This window comes from Peromyscus leucopus, chromosome 3, assembly GCF_004664715.2.
Source record: "Peromyscus leucopus breed LL Stock chromosome 3, UCI_PerLeu_2.1, whole genome shotgun sequence".
NCBI classification, from domain to species: Eukaryota; Metazoa; Chordata; class Mammalia; order Rodentia; family Cricetidae; genus Peromyscus; species Peromyscus leucopus.
In genome coordinates, this window is record NC_051065.1 from 13,048,448 (window position 1) to 13,074,992 (window position 26,545).

Consider the following 26,545-nt stretch of genomic DNA (forward strand, 5'->3'; position numbering starts at 1 on the left):
TTCTAACTGAGTTTATAAAATAAAGAAAGAATGAATAAATTTGGGATATTGTAATTCTCTTTTTGACAATTAAGGACAGTTGTAGTTCTGAAATGTATTTCTTTAATTTATTGTAACTTTTTAATGACCTCTTAATTCCTAAAGTTCAAATTTAAAACTCTTATAAAATATGAAATAACTTCTAATAATGAGTCTATCCCTGTCCCCAAGCTGCCTTTCTCCCATCTATGTATTCGAATTCTACTTCATGATTCCATAAATACTATCAGTTGAATAAACTATAATACATGCCTTGAAAACTCTATTCTCTATCCAGCCCCTGGCCTGAACATTATCAATGCATAGTTTTTTCTTCTTTAACAGTTTATTTAAAAGTTCAGTGATAAGTGGTGTCTTTTCTAATACTCTCAAATCAATTAGAATTCCCCTTGCCTATACTCTGATTATATTTCATCTCTACTCTCATTGTACCAATAACCGTATTATTACATATTGTCTGATTTAACTTATGATACTATTATACCCTTCTACCCAGGAGTAACTTTTGTATATAAATCACCAGTGTTTAATAGACAGCTGACATTATAAAGGCCCCCTGAGGGAATGCAGTGAATGACTAAAGGAATGAATGTCTCTTTATTGTTGAATATCCATGTGAGGATAGCTTTGAAAAAACTCAATACACTAATTTTTCTCTATAGAATAGAAGTAAACTCAACCTAACTCAGAGTATTATCCTAGGGAATGGATTTAAATGCACTCTCTAAATTGAATATCCTGCAAATCTTTTCTCAATATATTTGCATATTAAAGGAAATTTATAGACATGAATTTCTTTTAGAATTCTAAATCAGAGAGCTTGCAAATAGTATGATTTTAAATTGTTCATCATACTATACAATAAAGAGATTTCTTTTCTTCACAGGAAATATGCTACAAAGGACAGTGAAGTTTTATTGCATCTAATCAGTCTTGATTCCAACCGATTAGAAAAACTCATGAGATAAGGGTCCAAGATCTGTACTATATTAAGCTCTTTGAGTACCTGTACTTAGGGAATGCTTTTACTGTGCAGATGGAAGGACATCTTTGAGAGACAGGAGAGTCACCAATATATGAATACAGTCTTAAGACAATTAAAAATTTAAAAAGACAAAAACTTTAACTGTAATTTTTACAGGGGTGGTGAATATAAAGTTAAGCTATGAGAAACAAAAATTTCAAAGTCTCTACAATAATTAATAGGTCATAGATAGATGATAGATAAATAGATAGATAGATATACACATAGACAAAGTTACAGACATAAATATAGATATGTTGATAGCCATCCCACTTGTGATATAATAGAAGGTCTTTTTTTTTTCATTTCTGTAATACAATTACTGCAAAAGGGCTATTATACAGACTATTTTTGAGCCATGCATCACAAACATAAAAATGGAATAAATTCTCACAGCACTTAAAAAACAAAGATCAATAATACTTATCAAACAATAAAGGATTACAAACACACCATCTGATAAAAATAATTTTATCATATTGTTAGACATTTAAAAGTAGATACTCTTAAAGGACCAGTAATGACAACATCAATAATAAGTAGCCTCATCACAATGCAAGTTCACTTACCCAGTGTACTCATCACAGAAAATGGAACTTTCCTGCATATTTGTCTAAAAAACACGCTACAAAATTTTCAAAAATATCTTAATTTAAATATTATATATACACACACACACACACACATATATATATGTATGTATTCAATAGTATTCCATGAATTAACACATGCAAATCCTTTTTTCCTTTTTCAGGAAAAATTTTCAGTTTATGAAAATCAGTTTATTACCCATTCTCTCTTTTGTTAAGTGAGCTGAAGTCTATAGATTTTCTTTTATCCAATATACTGAAACTTTATGTTAGTAATAATGTTCCATCTAGTGATTTTCCATAACTTTTCAGAAATCATATTGAAATATAAATGTCTATCAAAAACCATGAAAGTCAGTTTAAATCCCTATACTCAGGAGGCAGAGGCAGGTGGATCTCTGTGAGTCTGAGGTCATCCTGGTCTACAGAGTGAGTTCCAAGACAGCCAGAGCTATAGAGAGAAAAGAAAAATAAAAAACCAACAACAATTTTAAAAAAAGAAAACAAGATTTTTACATGAAAAACAACTAATATTCTGGATAAAATAAACAGAAAATACATTTAACTTTTTAAACTGAATTTTCTAGATTTTTACTTCTTTTATGTATTTATATTATTTTTTTAATTTTTATAAAATATATTTTGATCACATTCTTTTCCCTCCCCCAAGTCCTACCAGATCCACTCCAACTCCCTACCCAGCCAACTTCATGGTCTTTCTCTTTCTTAATAAGCAAAAAAGCAAAGCCTAAAACTTGAAAGATAACAACAGCAAAAACCTTAAACCTCAGCCAATAAAAGCACACATGGAACATGGAATCCATTTTGTGTTGGTAAACAACTCCAGAACATGAAACCTGCCATGAAGTGTGGTTGGTATACCCAGTGTCACCACACTAGAGAAAACTGCTTCTCCTTTTCCTAGCAGCCGTCAACTGCAAATAGCTTCTTACTTGCAGGAGGGACTTGGTGCCTACTTCCCTTCTCCAAGCTGGCATTTTGTTTGACTTTCATTTGTGTAGGTCTTGTGCATGCTTTCACAGTCTGTGAGCACATATGTGCATTAACTTAGTTGTATCAGGAAGACACTGTTTACTTGGAGTCATCCACCACCTCTGAATGTTAGTCTTTCTGCCTTCTCTTCCACAGGGATCGGATCTCTGAGTCTTGAGGAGAGAGATTTGATAAAGACATCCCATTAAGGCTGAGTGCTCCAAGGTCTCTCACTCTCTGCACATATTCCAGTTGTGGGTCTCTGTGTTTATTCCCATCCTTTGCAAGAATAAGCTTCCTTGATGAAGGCTGAGTGAGGCAATGATCTACGGGTATAGCAGTATGACAATTGGAGTAATTTTATTGCCAAATTTCTTTAGCAGAATCATAGTATTAGGCTTTTCTCTAGGCTCAATCTAGTCTGGTGTTTGGGACCACTTCAGCAGTGTCAGGTATGGACTCCATTTCATGGAGCTGACTTAAAATCCATCAAAAAGTTGTTGGTTACTCCTATGACATTTGTTTGACTACTCAGAATATCTTGCAGGCAGGTTGCTATTATAGAGCGCTAAGCTTGTAATTAGGTGACAGTAAAAAATATTTTTCTCCTGAGGTAATATATATATCCTTATGAATGCTACTCAGTAATGGTGAAGCTTCTAGCTAGGAACCAGCTCAAATTCTTGACCTCAATGACTTAAGTAAGTAGTGTCTTGAGCAACAGAGCCTTACCTTCAGGTGTAGAGGATAACCAATAAAATTGGCATGGCCTGTAATGTTTGGGTGGGTCTATGGAAACCCTTTGGCCAATGACTCAACAAAATGTAACCCATTCCTGGTGCTGGGAATTTTATGTGGTAGCATATGATGCATCACTGAGGAATTAATCCCCAAATCACTCCATTTAAATTTCTTTTATATATGCATGTATTTTAGGTGTCTCTTCAGTAGTAGGTTTCCACATGATTTTTTTAAAATAGCTTTAGTTTTGATTTCCCTTTCCTATGTTCCCTCCTTTACCCTACTCTCCCATCCTCTTTGAATTTAATCCTCCTATTCTAACTTCCCCTTTGAATATTTATAACAATGTTTTCTAGTTCCCCTTTTGATAAGATCCCTTCCTGGATCACCTATAAGTCTGCATAACCTATGTGAATTTTCTAAATAAAACATAAATATCTATGGCTGTCACAATTGGTTCCATTCCAGTTTCTATGGGAGATGTGAGTGCTGGAATTAAAGGCATGCGCCACTACTGCCTGGCGAGACATGAAAGTTTTAAGAGAATGCCGCTTTCAAACTAATAATGAGGAAGACAAAAAAACCTATGATATATTAAGGTTGCCATAGTTCATTAGAGAACTGAGGTGTCTAAGCAGTTAAGGAAACTGAATTCCACAGGCTGATAAGACCACAAAAATAGAGTATACAAAACACATCAGGAGTAAGGAAGGCCATAAACTAAGTCCATGGAAGTAAACAAGCTCAATTTGGATAAAGTTTTGAAGGACAAACATGGGGAGAATTCCTATTGTCACAGCTGACTTCACAGAACTAAAACAACTTTGCATTCATTTTAAAAACTTTCATTTTTCAGGTGTCTGGGTCTAAGCGCTCATGAGAGAAGCTGACTCAGGGAGTGCCATCAGAGAGAATATTCACTGTAGTTGGCATTTTCTTTGGGCTGCCAACTAGTTCCGAAATAAAGACATAGGAGTTTATTATTAATTATGAATGCTTGTCCTTAGCTTAGGCTTGTCCCACTAGCTCTTTTAACTTAAATTAGCCTGTTTCTATTCATCCACATTTCGCCTTGGGGCTTCTTATCTTTCATTCTGTATGTCCTACTTTCTTGCTTACTCGGGATCTTGTTGCCTGGCCCCTAGCGTCTCCCTGGCATCTGTTTTTCTTTCTTCTCCAAGCCTAAATTTCTCTTCCTACTTATTCACCCTGTCCAGAAGTTCTGCCTATACCTCCTCCCGCACTATTGGCCATTCGGCTTTTTATCAGACCAATCAGGTGCCTTAGGCAGGCAAGGTAAAACAGACACATCTTTATATAATTAAACAAATGCAATACATCTTTACATAGTTAAACAAATATATATACATATAATTGCAACACTTTACTGCTAGGTCATAGGTTTTCAAGAGTCACTTAATTATTGCACAATAATTAGTCAAGCAGAATAAAGGCAAGAGACTCTGTTCCTTTCTGTAGCCTTTTTGTGAATTAAAAACTTTACACCACTGAAGGATGAACATAAAACTCCTTTGCCTCTCGGGAGAAACGCAAAAATCTGTTGTTTTGGTACAGGAATAAACTCAATATCCATGGCAACAAGAATTGGCATAAGAAAATACTCAAGCCCCCAGGACACAGGCAAAGAATTTTTGCTACTATGAGAAGTCCGTAACACTATACCCATGGGAAAGAGAGAAAAGCTTCTTAACACCAGGATTTATAACAATAGCAACCACTCGGGCAAGTGGCTGTTTTCCCACATTAGCAAACACAGAAAAATCAGAGTTTAGTTACAATTGTAAGGATGGGGAAGAAGTGCAAGTAAGGTCAGGCCTTTGAGAGCCCGGCATGCAGTGTCCCAGGCATTGAGGACAGACAGAGAAGGAACAAAAGGAGGAGGGGTGATGAGGACTAAGGAGCAGAAAAAGAGGGAGAAGAGCAGGGGGAAAGAATCAGAGGATGAAAATGAGGAGGGGTAGGAGAAACCCTTCCTCATCATTACTAGGTGACTAACACTAAATAATAAGCCATAGTAATCTACCCTTAGAGAAGAAACGTCTCCATCCTGTGAGTCAGGTACAAAGAAGCAAACCTCCTGAGAAAAACCATTGCCAACCACTGGGAAACATGAAAGCCTGTGCTGCACTAAAGGATCATCTCAAGGTTGGTTTGACTCCTCCTCAAAATTTCTTTTTCTTTGCTTTTTCAAATGATGACAACTCAAGTCCTAGTTTGATTGATTTGTTTGAGAAGGGGAAAAGGCACATCCAGTATCAACTTCTCCTGTTAGGTACTTTTCCTTTTGGTAGCGGCAAGACACCTGGCAAGAAGCAGCTTAGGAAAGGTGGGTTTATTTAGGGTATAGGTCAAGAACAAGTCCTTCAGAGCAGGGAAGACATGGTAACAGGTGTAGGGAACAAATGGTTACATTGTGTCCAGTCAGGAAGTGGGGAGAGATGAACGCTGGTGCTGGGTTAGCTTTCTTTTTTTGCTGCCGTCTGTCACTCCAGCTTATAGAATGGTGCCACAATTTCTACATGTGCCTCCCCGCTCCAATTGCCATAATCAAAAACTCCCTCACAGACATGGCCAGAGATTTTGTCTCAAAGGTGATGCTATCTCTTGTGAAGTCAAGAATCAGTATCAACACCACACTCACGTTCCTATTGTTCTTTAGGTCAACATTTAATAAAAGTTACAAGAAGTAAAAGCAATGACCTACTGTGACAAGACAAAGCAACCAAAGAACCAGACTTAGAGTTGACTCTGACCCTTAGCCATCCAAAACAACTTTAAAATAGCAAACAATAACATATATGTGAATATATCTAAAGGAAACTACAGAAAGCATGTAGGAATGTAAAAGATATTTTACCAGACAGATGAAAACTGTGAGAACTAGTATTCATCAATAACACTTAAAAAAATGTTTAAAACCAGGCTGGGCAATGGTGGTGCATGCCTTTAATCCCAGCACTCAGGAGGCAGAGCCAGGTGGATCTCTGTGAGTTCGCGGCCAGCATGGTCTACAGAGCAAGATCCAAGATAGGCACCAAAACTACACAGAGAAACCTTGTCTTGAAAAACCAAAAAAAAAAAAATGTTTAAAACCCATGGAAATAAAGATTTAAAAATTGCTTTGATGTGTTCACTCCCAGAGTATACAGTAAGGAAAGAATCAGTGAACTAGCTAGGGAAAAATTAATTTTTTCAACTGAAATAAGAAGAGAAAAGGCAGACAACAGCAACAAGAAAGTAGAGACCTCAAGAATTGTGGGGACTACAAAATTCTAAGGTAAAATTATACACACTGTACTCAAATCACTGAAGGTTACATGTTTATCTTAGTTGTTACTGTGGTTGTCACACAGGCATGAGAATGTGAGTTCATATTTCCACTACCCAGGTAGGAGCAGGATCCCTGGGTTCCATGGAAAGTTAATCTAGTCAAACTGGTGATTTCAGTTCAGTAAGAAAAAGACACTGTCAAGATAGATTATGAAGGGTCTCACGAAACTGCTCAGCAGCTGAGAGCACTTGCTGCACTTGCGGAGGACTGAGGTTCAGTCCCCAGCACCCACAAGCATCTCACAGCCACCTGTAACTACAGTTCTAGTAGATCTGACACACTTTTGGGGTCCCATGGGTACTACATGCATGTGGTATACATACAGACCAGCAAACATACACACATACATAAAAGCAACAGTAAATAAAACTAAAAATTTATGTTGAAAATTATTGAGAAAGATACTCAGAATCTATCTGTGTCTGATAGGATATATGTGTACACAAACCTCTAAGTACCCCTTCTATACACATGCACACATATGTATACCCACAGATGTCCCCCATATGATGTTGAGTGTAAAGGAGTAATATAATGATTCTGAATTCCAGAAGGAGTTCACCAGTAATTTTTTAAAAATGAAATGCAATCATGAAACATTTTATTTTCAGCCACTTTAGAAACACTCGACTGTCTAACACAAAAATAGTAACATAATTAGGTGTGTGAAATATGCAGAAACAAAATAAAACATAATGGTAGCACAAAATTAAGAAAGAACAATATAACTCAGCATTGAAAGCTGCTTAAGTTATACATCAATGGTGTCTTAGCTGGGGTTTCTATTCCTGTGAAGAGACACCGTAATCACATCAATTCTCACAAAGGAAAACATTTAATTAGGTGGCTTACAGTTTCAGAGGTTTAGTCCCTTATAAGCATAGTGCAACATGGTGGCATGCAGGCACACATGGTGCTGGAGAAGGAGCTGAGAGTGCTATTTCTTGACAAGCAGACAACAGGAAGTAGAATTAGACACTGAGTAAGTCTTAAGCATACATGAGACCTCAAAGCCCATCTCTGCAGTTACACACTTCCTTCAACAAGGCCACACCAACTCCAATGAAGCCATACCTCCTAATAGTGTCACTCTCTTCAGGGGACATTTTATTTTAAACCACCACATTACACTCCCTGGTGCCCAAAGGATTGTAGCCATACCATAATGCAACTCAGTCCAACTTCAAAAGTCCACATATTTGACAATAGTCTCAAACATATGTAATAGTCTACAGTTCAAAGGCTCTTCTGTGATCCATGTACTCTCTTAACTGCAATCCCCTGTAAAATCTACATTAAAAAACAGATCACATACTTCCAACATATAATGACACAGGATATACATTGTCATTCCAAAATGTAGGAAAGGGAGCAAAGTGTGGAAATACTGGACCAAGCAAAACTGAAAAACAGCTGGGTAAACTCCAAACTCTGCATCTCCATGTCTGATATCAAAATGTTCTTCAAGCCGGGCGGTGGTGGCGCACGCCTTTAATCCCAGCACTCGGGAGGCAGAGCCAGGCGGATCTCTGTGAGTTCGAGGCCAGCCTGGGCTACCAAGTGAGCTCCAGGAAAGGCACAAAGCTACACAGAGAAACCCTGTCTCGAAAAACCAAAAACAAAAAAAAAAAAAAAAAAAAAAAAAAAAAAGAATTTAGCCGGGCGTTGGTGGCGCACGCCTTTAATCCCAGCACTCGGGAGGCAGAGCCAGGCGGATCTCTGTGAGTTCGAGGCCAGCCTGGGCTACCAAGTGAGCTCCAGGAAAGGCGCAAAGCTACACAGAGAAACCCTGTCTCGAAAAACCAAAAAAAAAAAAAAAAAAAAAAAAAATGTTCTTCAGATCCTTTCAGTTTTGTTGACTACAACACACTTCTTTCTCTTGGGCTGGTTCCACTCCCTGCTAACAGCTCTCCTCAGCAGGAATTCCATGGTTCTTGCATCTCCAACATCTTGGGGTCTCCAAGGCAATCCAGGCCCATCTTCACAGCTTCAATCAATGACTTCCCTAGGCCTCCATTCAGAGGCACCCCTGACACATGCCTGGCCTCAGCAGCCTTTCTTAATCATAGAGGAATATCCGATAACCCCTCTCTTTTATTCTTAAAACCAGAAGCACTTGGCCAAAGCTGCCAAGTTCTGCTGCTTGCTGGGGCTGGAACATGGCCCCCTCATTCATTCAGCTTTCTGTTTTTGATTGTTTCCTTTACTGCCTAAGCTTGGCTGTCCTGAAACTAGATTGGCAGACCAAGCTGGCCTTGAACTCAGAGATCTTTCAATTATATCTTCACCAGCTTTTTGTTTCCAATGGTTACCTTCACTGCCTAATCTCAACTGTTCTGGAACTTGCTCTGTAGATCAGGCTAGCCTCAAACTCAGAGATCCACCAGCCTCTAATTCCCAAGTGATGGGATTAAAGTCATGCACCACCACACTCAGCTCTGAGCTTTTCTTTAATTCCTTTTCACAAGTTGGAAATATGGCTAAGTGGGATCTTGCCATGAGGTCACCACTCCCTTTATTACATTAATCTGTTTATCTCCTTGGACCAGGGTTTAGCTCAATTCCACTTCCTGGTGCTCATTTTCTCCTCAAATTGTACATTTTGTATTTTCCCTTTCTCAGCTTGTTCCTTTTCATTATAAATCTTCATTAGAGTTAACACTAATAACCACACAACAGAGTCAATACTAGGGTTGTTTGAGATTTCCTCTGCCAATGGAATTAATCCAAAACTGTTCACTTTAGCCTCAGCCAGACTCTTTGTCCAAGGACAAAAAGCAGCCACATTCTTCATCAAAACATCAGAAGATTAATCTTTAGACCACATATAACATTCTTCTTCTCTGAAACTTCTTGAGCCAGGCCACCACAGTTCATCACATCATACTCAGAATCACTGTTTTCCATCCTTCTACTGCTATGGCCCATTAAGCAGTACTTAAAGTGCCCAACCACTTTTCTAACCCACAGTCCAAAGTCGATATTCCTTCAAATAAAAGCATGGTTGTTCCTATCACAGCAATATCCCAGTCCCTAGTACAAACTTCTGTCTTAGGGTCTCCATTGCTGTAAAGAGATATCATGGTCACAGCAACACTTATAAAGAAAAACATTTAATTGGGTGGCTTACAATTTCAGAGTTTTCATCCATTATCAGCATGTTGTGACATGGTAGCATGCAGGCAGACATGATGTTGGAGAGCCATTGAGAGTCCTACATCTTGACCTGCTGGTAACAGAAGATCTGAGACACTGAGCATAACTTGAGCATATGTGAGACCTCAAAGCCCTCTCCCACAGTGACAGACTTCCTCCAACATATCCATACCTACTCCAGGAAAGCCATATCTCATAATAATGCCAGTCTCATTGGGGACCATTTTCTTTCAAACTACCACAAACATTATAATATTTTAAGGTTGACTATGATATTGCAAATGTACATTGCAAATCCTAGAGTACTTAGTAAAACTAGTTTGAAATGTGACACTATTAATCCAATATTGGAAATATTAATGTATAATAAAAGTACTCAATGAAAAATTCCAAAGCAAGGAAGACCAGAAAAAAAAACAGAAGAGATGAATGGACAAAAATATCAGCATGGACAAAAATAAGATATAAAAACTTAAAACAGTGAAAGCCACATCAATTACATTAAAGTTAAGTAATCTGAAAGATACAAATAATGAGGCAAGCTTGTCATTGGATAAGGATATAAGAATCAAAGAAGTTAGAAAGCAGTTAAAGTTCAGAGAAAAGGATGGAAAAGATACACCTCGTAAGCAACATGCAAGACAAAGATTAGTAGTATCTTTGTACTTGATCTCTAGTACTATCATATAAAGTAAATCTCAGGAATAAAACTCTTACATAATTTATATGACTATAAAGAAGTCACCTTGCAAAGACCATATAATTGTACTCTTTATGTAATCAAAGCAACTCCACAATAAATGAAGGTACACTTGAAAAAAACTGAAAGAAGTAGGTAAAAGCATAATTATAACTGAAAACGTCAATGCCTTCAACAACCTGCAATAATAGGAGGTCAAAAATTGAGAAGATAGAAGAGACTGAATACTGTTAACTAAACCAATACAGAAATACTTAGCATTTTTCTAATCAAAGCAGACTGACATTATTGTCAAAGGCAATGGGATGTTCACCAAAATAGGTTATACTCTAGCCCAGTGGTTCTCAAGCTTCCTAATGCTGTGACCCTTTAAGACAGTTCCTCATGTTGTGGTGACCCCCAACCATAAAATTATTTCATTGCTACTTCATTACTATAGTTTTGCTACTGTTATGAATTATAATGTAAATATCTGATATGCAGGATAACTGATATGCAAGCCCCAAATGGGCCACAACCCACATATTGAGACTCGCTGACATAGGCCATAGATCAAATCAACAAGTTGGAAAGAAATGATGCTGGATCTTTGTACTTAATCTCTAGTACTATCCTATAAAGTAAATCTCAGGACTAAAAGTCTTACGTAATTTACATGACTAAGGAAATCAACTTGCAAAGACCATATAATTGTCCTCTAGTATTGGAAATATAAATGTATATAAATTATTTGCCCAAAGAAAAATATTTGAAAGAAAATTAAAATAAAACAATAAGTCTAAATGTATTGGCATTAGAAACAACATACAATTTATAGTAGTAAATATTTATATTTGAAACTATGAAAAATTGTTCCAAGTATTATTTTACATTGCCGTCTTGAAAGAGAAGAGCAAATTAAGTTAAATTAAGCACAAAAAATAAGTAATAAAAATAAAAGCGGGAGTCAACAAAAGAAGAAAGATTAACAGCAGAAAAGATCAGCAATAATTATTATGACACAAATAATTTATTTTTAATAACACAAAATCTACTTATTTTACTACTGAAAAATATGTAGTATTTACTGTTTTAAATTTCATGTATACTGAAGTATGATTTTTCTACAATGCTCATTTTGTAGCATTGTCTACTGATATTTCTCAATTCTTTTAATGAGACTATATACACAATTAACTTGCTTTATGCTTCTCACTTTCCATAAAATGACAGTGAAAAGTATGGCATCCCCCAAATACAGGGCACTCTGAGTATATCTCTTGGTTATCTCCTTTATCTTGATTCACACATGGATTTTTTTTTTTTTTTGGTCTTTTACATTTATTTACCATGAAGATTTTTTTCTTGAAATTTAGTCTCCTGGCACTTAGATCATAATATATTATGGTCAAACACGTTTCAAAAAGTGAGATTAATTAGAAGATTTCTTCAGTCTACTGTTGTTTTCTTACACTCTGACCTAGTCATAAATAGTACAACCAAAAATAAATGGAAACAGTCATGCTAGTGCCCAAGCTTGTACTTGCTCTTAGAGTTTCACTGAGCAGTTCAACCAATAGAACTGCTGAAAAAAAAAAAAAAAAACATTTGAATATAGAAATCATTGGTCAAAAGCATCTGTAACCATTGTCTACAAAATTGATTCAGAAAGACAAACTAAGTATGCATATTGAGTCTTCTCTCAAAAGTACTGGAATTTTATAATACTTTTCTTGTGCTGGTAAGAGGTCATTCACCCTGTCTTTGCCTTTTGTAAGTTTCATGAATCTGTTTGTTCTTTACAATGATTTTGGACTATAATACCTTCAGGACTTTTCTGCCATGTTCCCACTGTTTCTTAGAATGCCATTGTCTATATAACGGGTATGTAATATTTTCCTAACATACTATTGAATCCTGCTCCCCTTTCTTCTCACATTTTTTAAGTTTTTTTTTTTCATTTTACATACCTATCCCAGTTCCCCCTCCCTCCCCTTCTCCAGCCCCCCTGCACTTCTCCCTATTCCAGCCCCCAATCCACTCCTCAGAGTTGGTAAGGCCTCCCATGGTGAGTCAACAAAGTCTGACATACTAAATTGAGGCAAGACCAAGCCCCTCCTTTCTGTGTCAAAACTGAGCAAGGTATCCCACCCTAGGGAATGTGCTCCAAAAAGTCATTTCATACACTCTGGGTAAGTCCTAATCCCACCACCAGGGGCTCCCCAAGCAGATCTAGCCACATAACTGTCTCCCACATTCAGAGGTCCTAGTTTATCTTCACACTTCTTTTGACTCTCTTCTTCAAACTGAATGATTTCTATTGACCTGTCAGGTCATGACTTCTGTCTTTTGCCATATAAACACTATTTTAAGCCTTCTTATAGAGAGCTTCACATTTTGGTTATTATGTCTTTAACTTTTAATTTTCTATTTGGTCCGTTTTGTTTCTCTCCTTCTTTAAGTCATTGCCATACTTTAATATGAAGTCTTTAAATATGCTTTAAAACATGGTTGATATTAGCTGCTGTGAAGTATTTCCTACAGTACCACATCTAGGTCCACTGGGAATTAACTCCAATTGATTGATGCCTCCCTGAATATATGGCATATTGTCCCATTATTTCAGATCTTGTGATTTTTACTTGAAAAGTGGATACTTTAAACAAAGTCTGAGACCCCAAATATCCGATTTTTTTTTTTTTTTTTTAGTTTTTCGAGACAGGGTTTCTCTGTGTAGCTTTGCGCCTTTCCTGGAACTCACTTGGTAGTCCAGGCTGGCCTCGAACTCACAGAGATCCGCCTGCCTTTGCCTCCCAAGTACTGGGATTAAAGGCGTGCGCCACCACCGCCCGACTCTAAATATCTGATTTTTAAACGATGATTTCTTTCTGTATTTTAAAAAGTATTTACCTCTTACACAAGGAACAACCTCTCTTGTAAAGCTCTCTCTCTTTTCCTTCCCTCTTCCCCCCACCCCTTCTCCTTTTCTTTCCATACTCCCTTTCACCACTGAAAATTGAATTCTGGGCTTCATGCCTGCTACTCAAATGGTCCCTTGCTGAACTGCATCCCGTAGTATTTTTTATCCATAGTATTTTTTAGCATTGCATTTTGAAAGAGTGTCTCACTTGGTTACTCATACTGGTTCTGAACTTGTTATCCTCTTGTCTCAACCTCTGGAGTACTTGATATCACAGAAGAAAAAGATGAGACCGACAGGCAGACATGGCATATTTTGAAAACATATTCATCTAGCAATTCTTAATAAACACTACAACCACAGAATTTCCAATGCCCATTCAGTAATACCAGCACAGAACTGTCCAGAAGTGGATTGTCAACTATTAATCTTTTAATGCCATTGTTTAATGACTTCAGATGTTTCCGCTCTTTAAACACTAATCAACATTAGACTAGAGATTTTGTTTGTCAAAATTTCAACTTTGTACCTTTCTAATCTTTCAAAAGGATTAGGAGCTGTGACCTTGTTAGAGGAAGCATGTCACTTGTGGTGGGCTTTGTGGTTTCAAAAGCCTACTCTATTTCCAGCATCTTTCTAACTGCTTGTGAATCAGGATGCAAGCTCTCAGCTCCTGCTTTAGTGCCATGTCTGCCTACCTGCTGCCAGGTTCCCTGCCATTATGGTCATAGACTCACCCTTTGAGACGCTAAGCCCCGATATACGCTTTCTTCTACAAGTTGTCTTGGCCATGATGTCTCTTCACAAAATAGAAAAGTAGCTAAGACAATGCAAAAGAACATGTTCTTTAAAAAAAAAATACTAAACATGTATTTCAAGGTATTTGTGTCTCACCAGTTTAGATGCAGATTATTTTATTTAAAAATATCATAATTTAAAAATTTATGATAATGAAAACAGGAATGTATACTACAGCAAGCTTTCTTTTGTGCCATCAACCAGTTCCAAAATCATGACACACATTGATTGTTACGAATGTTTGGCCTAATCTTACACTTGTCCCACTAGCTCTTATAAGTTAAGTTAACCTTAACTTGTTTTTTTCATCTACATTTTGCTTTTTACCTTTCTTTCATTTTGTATGTGCCTTGCTGGCTGGCCCTAGGCATCATCCTCTCTTTTTCCCTCATTCTCTCCTCTGTTTTCTCTTCTCCTTTCTCATATTTATTATCTCTGCCCAACAGCCCCACCTATCCCAATACTGCCTAACTATTGGTCATTCAGCTTTTCATTAGACCAATCAGTTGTCTTAGGCAGGCAAGCTAAAACAGCAACACATCTTTACATCATTAAACAAATGCAGCATAAACAAATGTAACACATCTTTGCCTAGTTAAAGTAATATTCCACAACCGTGTACTATGGAAAAGCAATTGTAAAAATCAAATTAATAGCATAGACAAAAATATATTAGAAGACACTGGATTTTCAAGTAACACAATAATTTTTTCCATGAAATTTGAACAAGTTTTTTATATAAATGAATGCTCTTAATTACAAGCAATTCTCATGATTTCCTTAAATGAAGCTATATAAGAATTGCATTATTGAGACTTGAGAAGAACATGTTTAAATAATTGTGAGCACAGAGGAAAGTAAATCTCCTCATCTCAAGAGTAGCCGACCATTCTAATACTTATAATAAATTCAAAGTAAACTTTTCTCCTAAGTAGTCCAAAACACTCAGGAATAAAATGTGTTTTTTCTAGTCCTTATCTCAAGAGTAGCTGACCATTCTGATACTTATAATAAATTCAAAGTAAACTTTTCTCCTAAGTAGTCCAAAACACTCAGGAATAAAATGTGTTTTTTCTAGTTCTGGTTTACCTGTTATATGTTTTTCTTTCAAATTTGCCCTAGTTTTAAAATAAACTTCATTATATTATTTTCATAGCTTAAGACTTTAACACCTCCCAAGGTAGTTTGAAAGGTCTAGAATTGATAAAGAAAACATCATACACAGCATAGCAACATTTCCTTTCATGTGCCCTAATTGCTCTTTGTATTATTTCTTCTTCAAACAGCTCTCGCAAACAACTACCATTATTAATTAGTTTTTAAACAATTTTATACTATTTGTTAATTATTTTGGCTATTTGGATATTATTCCAATTTCAATTTTGTTGCATTCATCTTATGAAATGTGAAAGACGTGATCCATCTAATGCTTCCAAGGCCTAAATAGAAGGATCTGCTATGTCCATAATTAGCAAAGTCAACACAATAAATATGTAAAATATACCCAAACTGATTTGAAACTTTAATAAATTTCAAATCAATATTGTAGCACAATATTTTTAATTGGTGAGACAATTTTAAAATGTGTACAGAAACACAAGGAGTGAATAAAATTAAAACCTTAAATAGTATGTAGGGAAAAGGTTAAACTGGATTTGTTTAAGTCTATTAATTAATACTTCAATGATGAAGGCACTGTGGTGGTACAAGAATGTACAAAAACACACAGAAAAGAAGTGAAAATTCAGACATAGATCTATCTTTGTGGGAGAAATTTTTTATGAAGACATGAAAGATACTGATCCTTAAATAAAACAATGTCATATTAGTTGCATACCTTTGTGGGAAGAAAATAGATTGTCTTCTTTGGTATAACTGCAAGAAAAATGTACCCAGGTGGATTAAAGACCAATAAGTGAAAGATAAAATAATGCAACATGCTAACACTGAAATATTTCTAAATTTTCCATCCATCTCATGCCAAGATTTCTGAAATAGGACAAAATGACAAATTAAGCCACATCAAATTAATTACTTCTTTTTTATTTAAGTTTTTTTAATTCATTTTGCATACCAACTTCAGATTCCCCCTCTCATCCCTCCTCCCACTCCCCCAGCCTTCCCCAGACCCATCCTCCTTCCCCTCCTCCCAAAGGGTAAGGCCTCCCCTGGAGAGTCAGCGAAACCTGGCACATTCAGTAGAGGCAGGTCCAAGCCCCTCCCCCATGCATCAAGGCTGAGCAAGGTGTCCCACCATAGGTAATGGTCTCCAAAGAGCCAGCTCATGCACCAGGGATGGATCCTGATCCCACTACCAGGGGCACCTTAAGCAGGACCAAGCTACACAACTGTCCAAATGTTTCCCATATGCAGAGGGCCTAGTCCGGTCCCATGCAGGCTCCACAGTTGTCAGTCTAAATTTTGTGAGTTTCCATGAGCTTGGTTCAGTTGTCTCTATAGATTTCCCAATCACCATCTTGACCCCCTCCCCTTGTTCATATAATCTCTCCTCCCTCTCTTCAACTGGACTTCTGGAGCTTGGCCTGGTGCTTAGCTATTGATCTCTGAATCTGCTTCCATCAGTTACTGAATGAAGACTTTATGATGACAGTTGGGGTATTCACCAATCTGATTACTGGGGTAGGCCAGTTCAGACATCCTCTCCACTATTGCTAGTAATCTAAGCTGGAGTAATCCCTAGCACCAGGTTTCTCCCAACCCCATGTCTTCCTCTATCAAGATATCTCTTTCGTTGCTCTCCCACCTCATTCCTCCATCAGGTCGACCATTCCATTCCCTCATTTTCTCATTCCCCATGCTCTCCCTTCTATTGACCCCCAGCCCTCAGTTTACTCTGGAGATCTCATCTATTTCCCCTTCTCAGGGTGATCCATGCATCCTTCTTAGAGTCCTCCTTGGTCACTAGCTTCTCTGAAGCTGTGAGTTGTAGTCTGGTTATCCTTTGCTTTACATCTAGTATCCACTGTGAGTGAGCACCTATCATGTTTGTCTTCCTGAGTCTGGGTTACCTCACTCAGGGTAATATTTTAAAGTTCCATCCATTTGTCTGCAAATTTCATGATGTCATTGTTTTTTTACAGCAGAGTAATACTCCATTGTATATATGTACCATAATTTCTTTATCCATTCTTCGGTTGAGGGGCATCTAGGTTATTTCTAGGTTTTGGCTATTACAAATAATGCTGCTATGAACATAGTTGAGCAAGTGTCCTTGTGGTATAATTGAGTATGCCTTGGGTATATACCTAAGAATGGTATCATTGGGTCTTGAATTAGATTGATTACCAATTTTCTGAGAAGTCACCATACTGATTTCCAAAGTGGCTGTACAAGTTTGCACTCCCACCAACAATGGAGGAGTGTTCCTCTTGCTCCACATCCTCTCCAACATAAGCTGTCATCAGTGTTTTTGATCTTAGCCATTCTGACAGGTGTGAGATGTTATCTCAGAGTTGTTTTGATTTGCAATTCCCTGATGACTAAGGATATACCTTAGGGTAACTCTAACCAAGCAAGTGAAAAACCTGTATGACAACAACTTTAAGACTTTAAAAAAGAAATTGAAGAAGATATCAGTAAATGGAAAGATCTCCCATGATCATGAGTAGATAGAACCAGCATAGTAAAAAAATGACAATCTTACCAAAAGCAATCTACAGATTCAATGCAATCCCCATAAAAACCCCAACACAACTCTTCACAGACGTCAAAAGAACAATACTCAACTTGATATGGAAAAACAAAAAACCCAGGATAGCTAAAACAAACCTGTATAATAATGGAACTTCTGGAGACATCACCATCCCTGACGTCAAGCTTACTATTGAGCTATATTAATTTAAAAAAGCTTGGTATTGGCATAAAAACCCACACATGGACCAGTGGAATTGAATTGAAGACCCTGACATCAATCCACACACATATGTCAAGATTAATAACTTCTTGTGGATAAATACTTTTAAGAAACTGAAAAAGAAGTCATTAATTAAGAAATACATGTCTAATCACATGAAAAGGGACTTACATTGAGAATATAGTAGACCTTCCTCAACTTGGTAACCCAAAAGAAGCAAAGCAATGTTTCAAGAGAAAAGCACTTGAAAAGTGACTCAGATATAAAAGAAAGGATCAGTATACTTTTGAAAGGGAACTTGATGGCATTAGTAACCAAAAAGGAGCAAACTAAGTGCAAGATGAAATACAACTGTACACAATATAATAACTCAAATGTAAAACTTCAGCAGTGCCAAATGCTAACAAAGATGTAGAATAATTAACACTCACAGATGCTTCTTTCATTTCTCTCTTTTTTTTTTCCTCTGTGTAATTCTGACTGTCCTGGAATTTGTTCTGTAGTCCTGACTTGCTGGAACCCACAGAGATCTGCCTGCCTCTGCCTCCAGAGTGCTGCAATTAAGAGCATGTGCCACCACCTGGTTGCATAAAGGCTTCTTGATAGAGTGCAAATTGGAATAATCACTTTTAGAAAAGTGCTTAGCAGTGTCCGGCAAGGGAACATATGCTTTCTTATGTTCCAGAAACTCTTCTAGCAGAACTGCATTCAAATGTCCAACAAAGACATAGAAAATGTCCACATGGACGTTATTAGTTCAAAACAATCCGAGCAAAATATGAAAAATAGGGAAAGACTGAAAGCTATAGTTTCCTGGTGTGCTTTTGTTATTATAAGCAAGGATACAGATTATTCAGTTGAGATATTTTTAAACATACATATTAAAATTTTAAGGTAACAACAAAAGAGTATAAGTGTGATATAAAAAACAAGGGTGTATTATGTACATATATTTTATATGAAGAAACAAAGATCATAGTACAACTTTCTGTAAATGAGAAACAACTTGAGCTAGACTGAAGTAGAATCCCTCAAAGATGTAGTCTCAATGGCATGTTGAACTTTGAAATTCTTTTTGCATGTACTAGAAATATTATGCTAGAGAAAAATATTTTGGTCTCCTAAGTTTTGAATCTGACATAGAAGCAGGTGGATGGCATGGGGGAAATCTTCAGCATTTTAACAAATTTGTTCAAATGGGACCGTTGTAGGGTACCGACTGAAGTGTCAAATAATCTCAGATAAATTCATTAAATCAGGCCTGCTTAGTAAGTACTGAGGGCTTACCCTTTGGGAGGGGGTGGGGGTGTAGCGGGGAGGCTGCGAGGGAGCAGGAGGAGGGATGAGAGGGGATCCATGGTTGGTATGTAAAATGAATAAAACATTTTTAAATAAAAATGTTACAAAACACACAAAGAAATAATGCACAAAGATTAAGGCACAAAGATAGAACACACTAAATCTCAAAGAACTAAGATGTCAGAATTATCAAATGCAAAGTATGGTCACAAATATTTAAGGAATTAAAAAGCAAAGCTCAAAATCTAAGTAATAAATGAGAGCCTTTTAAAAATGTATTGTTGTGGTCGGGTGGTAGTGACACATGCCTTTAATTCCAGCATTCTGGGGGCAGAAGCAGGCAGACCTCTGTGAGTTCAAGGCCACGGTGCTCTACAGAGTGAGTTCCAGGAAAGCTGTATGGACACAGAGAAACTATGTTTCAAAAAAATAAAAACAGAACAAAGCAAAAGAACAGAATAAATAAGAGCTTTTAAAATAACTGAAGAAATTGAAAGACCCTATATTCAATGATCTGGACCACACAGACATTTAGAAAGTCTTTGATGCACAGATGATACTTAAAGTGATAGTAGTGAACATAAACATACATATTGTTCAAGAAGATAGGCCAATATGGCTTCACCCTGTAACAGCCCAGAATTCAGAAGTCTAATAAGGAAGTCCAACAAAAATGATATGAGTCATACAAAGACACACACACACACACACACACACACACACACACACAAACACACACACACACGCATGCACACAAATGCACTCACATTCATTTGATATTGAATAAAACAAGTTGGGCATCTCTGAAGCTCAATATAAAAACATCTCACTGGAGTGGAGGACCAAACTCAGAAGCTGTGGTGCTTATGGTTTGGAGTAGCCACTGACACAATCAGAGTAACTCTATTCTCGATTGCTAGAGAACATTCATGTCTAGACTGCAATGTTGTGTTTCAAATTTTACCTTTGTATAAATTCCACCATCTATGAATATCAATATTGTCAATTTATGGCAGATGTTAAAATCAAGATGACTTTCCTGTGGCTAGAAGTTTTCCTGCATCCCGGCCAGCTGGCAGTTGGGACAAATCTCTCCCATTCGCATCCCCCAAGTAAACACATAGAGGCTTGTATTAATTGTAACTGCTTGGCCATTAGCTCTGGGTTATTACTGACTAGCTCTTACAATTAAATTAACCCATAATTCTTATCTATGTTTAGCCACATGGCTTGGTACCTTTTCTCAGTTCGGCCTTCATATCCTGCTTCCTCTGTGTCTGGCTGGCGTCTCCTGACTCAGCCTTCCTCTTCCCAGAATTCTCCTTGTCTACTTGCCCTGCCTGTACTTCCTGCCAGGCTACTGGCCAGTCGGTGTTTAATTAAAGCAATGCACAAGAGCATTATCCCACAGTACTTTCCTTATAAATATACTGATTCTTTGTGTGGTGAGGCTTATTCATGACAAATGGAAAGAAATTCCCTTGGAGTCTATGCAAATTGTGTTTCATCTTCATGAGATACTCTATTCTAAGCTATGGGAGCTGCCTCTTTCCACAGCGTTGGTAAGGGTGGAGGGTACATTAAATTAATTCTAAAATCAAGCGAACTCTTAAATTCATTACCTCTTCATTTTAGATTAGAGCAAATATTTTGGTAGGTTGAGAAAATCACTATTACTTTTAGTAGATAAAGCAATAAGTGAATGCTGAGATTAATTAAGAAAGGAGAAACTGAATCTTTTAATCAATCTCTAGGGTTATTTGATATGGATATATTCCAAAGTGATCAAGATGGTATAAACCAAACACTGACAAGGAATTCCTGGTCTAGCAAAATCATAACATTGTACTGTACTTTGCCAGAATTTATGAATATTTTACAAGTTTATTGGTCCTTCTTTGACTTATGGTAGAACAGTAAAACATTGGCTGCAGGTAGTAGCTCTCTAAGTCTCTTGTAGAGGGCAAATTCCTCACTTGGCCCATTTATAATTGGTGAATTTAAGCTCTAGAAACTTTTTGTGAATCCCATTTCCTCAGGTCACATAAGAATTCATTTATACAACAGATACTTGTTAAGCCCTTGTTTTAACATAATATAATAAATATAATATAATTAATGTAATATAATACAATATCATGGTATCACCACATAACAGCTATCTACTGTTCATTGTGAAAATAATATCTCCTCATTTGTGGATAGGTGTCTTTATTATTTGTCATTTCACCTACAGTATTCTTCCTCCCTTTACTTTGTCTAGCTTACTCCAGGATTTCCTCCCCAGCTTTGCCCGATCCTTCCATGCTGGACAAGTTTCCTTAGTTTTACAATCTAGTAGCAGCCAGTTCCTCCTCTTCATGGCTCTTATTAAAGTTAAGATTTCTTGGGAGATTATGTGTGCATTATCTACTCTTCATTTTTGTGCATACACTATGAAGAACACTACCTGACACCTATAAGGTGTATAACAAACATTGTTGAGTTAATGAGTTTTAATTTCAATAGAGAAAAGGGAGGAGAATATACAAATGATGCCAGCGTTTCTAAATTGAATGATGTTATCATTAATCAAACAAAGCAGCAGATAAAAGGGAAAAATAACTTACTGCTTTTTCAGTGTATTAGAGCTAAAAGGTCCTGAAAGCTACTTATTGGGAAATATTCAAGACACTATCAATTAGAGTTATGCAAAGAAACTGAGAAGCAAAGTTATATATTAAAAAGTCCTTATTTGTCATATGATGAATATACCTCAGAAATAGCTGGAGGATTAAGAAGAGCATCCATACGTAAAAACATACAGAGAAAAATACTATCTGAGAAGAACTGTATGATAATGATGTCAGCTTGGATAGCCTACAGCATCTGGGTACTTGATCAAACATTCTGGCTGTTTCTGGGAGGGTCTTGTTATTCTTTTGCTCTGCTTGGTCTCCTGTTTGACTTTTGTAGAATTGGGGTAGAGGCGTTTTGAACCTAGATCCTCTGTGCACCAAGCTGTATGGTCAGCCTTCTCTCCCTCCTCCTCCTCCTTTTTTTTTTTTTTTTTTTTTTTTGTATTTGAGATAGGGTCTCACTTAGTTGTTTAGGCAGTCATTTATCTCCTACATAGCTGAGGATTAAGCTTTTGCCATAAGGCCCAGCTCTGGAAGTTTACTTTTGAAATGAATTTTAACATTTGAGTGAATCAGGTTGTTCTTCATTATGTGAGTGTGCCGTGTTCAATTAATGGAAAGCCCTAACAGAAAGAGAACTGGATCTGTAGATGTAACCAATCGTCTTATTAAAATAAGAAACACAGAGCCAATGTAAAAGAGAAAGCCAAGAGGTCAGAGCTCAGAGATAAAATCTTACCTCCTGCAGTGCTCCTAGCTTCCCCGAGAGAGCTACTTCCTGTTTGTCTGTGTTTAAATAGTCTTTCTGTTCTGCCTTCTCATTGGTTCTAAACCCAACCACATGACTGCCTCATCACTGCCTGTAAGTACCGCCCTCCAGGTCTTAAAGGCATATGTCTCCAATACTGGCTGTATCCCTGAACACACAGAAATCTACCTAGCTCTTCTAACCATCACGCTCTTGCTATGGCTCTAATAGCTCTGACCCCAGGGCAACTATATTAACATAAAATTAAAATTACATTTCAGTACAAATAAAATATCACCATATTTCCCCTTTTCTATTTTAATAAAAAGAAAAAAGGCAAAAGGTTATAACTAACAAAAGAAAAACTATATAGAAAAGGACAATAACTATATACAATATATACAAATAACAAATACCTAAACGATGTCTAGTCCATTTGTATTTGACAAATCAGAGAAAATAATTCCCTTATCTATCCTATTTTAGTAAGTCCAAAATGTATCTAATTCACTTTCTATCCTAATTAATCTTCAACTATAACTAACTAATCTTCAATTCCCTCAGAGACCCAAGAAGGAAATAATATTAGCTAACAAAAATAAAAACAGGAAGTGCACAAAAGCAACTTCCAAAAATTTTGTGAGTTGACAGAAACAGCCAGCTGCCTGGACAGTCACCTGAGGTTTCTCTGCAGTGTTGGGGCATCATCTTCAGCCTATAGGCTTAGCGTATCTGACAGACTCATTTGTGAAGTAGGTTGTACACAAGGTCAACAGTTCAACCTCACATTGGGTGAGAGCAGTCCATGTACCAGAAACACCTGAATTCCACTAGTGTCATGTCATGATTCAGGATTTTAAATTCTGGAAATTGTTGACAGTTTTTTAATTCAGCTGTCCATTCTTCTTGGCTGTGTATATATGGCTTCATCTCAGCATCCCCTTCTTCTCCACATCCCTCTATTAAATGCCAGTCTACTATTGAGAGGCGTGGTGAGCTTTCAGTTGCTGTTCCATTGCACAACAGAAGCCATCGGCCCACTGCCTGTTCAGCTGCCTTCTAAGAAAAGGACACTGTACCTTTTCCGGATTGTGAAGGCCACTTTAGGGATGGTGCCATATTGTCCTGGCCTCAGAAGATGCCTTATGATAAAGCCATAACCACACTTGTTTTGGCAGGAATCGGTAGTCCTTTGTTTCGTGTTCTGTCTGTCAATTTTGTCCTGTTGATTTGAGGATACTTTGTTGTCCAGTGGCTAACTTTTGCCACAATGAAAATTAACTCCATATGCAGTTTCTTCAATGCCCATATTTTCTCTGAAGTAGATTGGTACTGCCAGGAGCCGACATGTCTCAAAAAAGAAAAATTTCTAAGTTATTAAAACATTTTAAATGCCATATTCGGTAGATCCCTGAAGGGTTTGAAGATGACCTGTCTAAAACATATCTGCTCAATTTTTAAAACGTATCTAATATGACTACAATTTCTATTGTAATGTCTATAACTACTAACTTTCATTTCTTTATATCCTAATAGTTGGTAATAATGTAAAGTATTTAAAACTAGTAATTATCTTTTTCTTTTCTTTTCTTTCTTTCTTTTTTTTTTTAAAACAAGAACCTTAAATCTAATCTCCTTTGCTTAGCCTTTTTCCTAACCCTTGACACAACGTGTAACCTACCCCCCTAAATAATGAAAATTATCCCAGACCCAAAACCCATTAAAAAGACCAAAAAAAACCACCCGCCCCACACCACCTCTTTGGGAATGTGGGCGTCATATTCTTAAAATTGCTTCCTGCTGGGTATGGGCGAAGTTATCTTTATCCTGAAAGAAAAATTTAGGTTAATTGTCAAATTCTAGGAAAGGTAACTATATCCTTCATTATTATCCAGTCTGTGTATAATGCCAAAGTTCAGGGTTTATCTCAAGTCCTTATTCAAGTAGTCTTTGAGACTGGATCATCTCAGCTAGTCATCTCAAAATTGCTCTGAACACCTTGTAGTTTAAAGCTGATCTGTAGGTGATGTTTGTCAGCTTAGTGATATTATTATTGTCCACGTGGAATTGCTGTTGTTGTTGTTGTGGGGCCCCATCTTCTTCCTGGAGACTTCAGTTGATGTTAGGCCTGGCCGTGATTTCCTGCAGAAAACTGATAAAAGACTCGAACACAAAGACATATATATGTAGCTAATTGAAGCCTTTTTTCTAGAATTAGTACTCTATATGACCATTCATATCTTAACAAAGTTTAAAATGTATATATATATATTAATCATGTAAATTTTGATATAAAATTTATACTTTAAGAAAAGTTTAAAGAATCAGAATAGAATCAAAGAGTTGAGATTAGTAATAGAATAGTCCCTTAATTAATTTGTCTTTTGTCCTGTCCCATAGCAGAAAATGGCTCTTTTTTTTTCTGGCATGATACAGGGAGTTTGTATTTTCCTTTTAACAACATGCTTGAGTTTAAAGAAGGAGAGAGCCATTCTCCAACTCCAAAGTCAGCTTTAAATTTTAATTGAACTGGGACTATTAGAAGACCAATAGTGTTAAATCTTTAGAGAAAAGCAGAAACAAACATTTAAGAAGACATAAAATTTTTTTAGATTATATATATACCCATACGCCGTTTCACTTTGTTTCCAGGGATAGATGATTTGTCCCTTTTCTTCAGTTGTCTCATTTGTCCAGTGTTCTTCAGATTCCTTAACCATCATTCTCCTAAAAGACAAAAACAAAAACCTTTCCCCAAGACTAATTTTGGGGATGTTCCCTTTTGGCAAGTTATTATCTGATTAAATGAAAAGGCATGTGTTACTGGTACAAGTTAGTTTAAATTGGATGTTCATGCTGGTTGATGAACTATCATCTCCTCTAATTAAGAGGTTTCTCTTGTTCAAATCGAAACTTTATCAATTTTGATGGTACCCACAGCTTATCTTCTCCTGTAGAAACAAAAGCAAAACCTCGTCCCCAACGTAATACATACCCTGGTTTCCATTCTGAGGTCAGCACATCCTTAAAGTATATAGGCTGATTTAATTCTGTAGTTTTTTCTATTATCCAATGTCTCTCTGCAGCTGTTGTTCCTTTCTCATTGGCATTCAGAAAATTCAAAGTTAATAGAGCATTATGCAGTCTATTTCTGGGGGTTTTTGTTACTCCTTTCTGTTTATTTAGCATATCCTTTAGAGTTCTGTTTGATCTTTCTATAACTGCTTGACCTGTAGGATTATGTGGTATACCTGTAATATGCTTTATATTGTAATAAGCAAAAAACTGTTTCATTTTAACAGAGACATATGATGGAGCATTGTCAGTTTTGATTTGTGCAGGTATACCCATGATGGCCATAACTTCTAGCAAATGAGTGATTACAGAATCAGCTTTTTCAGAACTCAGAGCAGTTGCCCACTGAAATCCTGAATAAGTATCAGTGGTGTGGTGTACATATTTCAATTTTCCAAATTCTGCAAAGTGAAACACATCCATCTGCCAGATTTCATTCCTCTGAGTACCCTTTGGGTTACATCCTGCTGGTAATGGCGTTTGATTATAGAAGGAACAAGTAGGACATTTCTTTACTATTTCTTTGGCTTGTTGCCAGGTTATGGAAAAATCCTTTTTTAAACCTTTACTATTAACATGATGTTTTTTATGAAATTCTGAGGCCTCCAGCACATTTCCTATCAATAATTTATCAATCTC